This window comes from Tupaia chinensis, unplaced genomic scaffold (assembly GCF_000334495.1).
Source record: "Tupaia chinensis unplaced genomic scaffold, TupChi_1.0 Scaffold000146_1, whole genome shotgun sequence".
Classification (NCBI taxonomy): Eukaryota; Metazoa; Chordata; class Mammalia; order Scandentia; family Tupaiidae; genus Tupaia; species Tupaia belangeri.
In genome coordinates this window covers 13,252,863-13,253,172 of record NW_006159616.1, presented here as the reverse complement: position 1 = coordinate 13,253,172, position 310 = coordinate 13,252,863, and positions in this window count along the sequence as shown.

Sequence of the window (310 nt, the reverse complement as noted above, 5' to 3'; positions counted from 1 at the left end):
TTTTGCTATAGGGCGCATGCGCTCGCCAGAGAGAGAGACAGAGAGACAGAAAGCGAGAAATCACCCCCCCTAGGGGGGATGGTCACGCCGCAATCCCTTCTCCTCCAATCTCCTCTTGGGATCTTGGGCACGCACGCACACGCGCCTGGCGTGAGTTTAAGCCACCGGGTCCAGGACTCGAACCGTGGTCGACTACGTGGGAGTCCAGTGACATAGCCATTACGCTAACTGCTGGTCCTGTGTGGGAGGCTGTGCACCAGCAGTCTGCCGAGGCCATTTTTCATGAGTCTCTTACTATTGCCATCTTAGG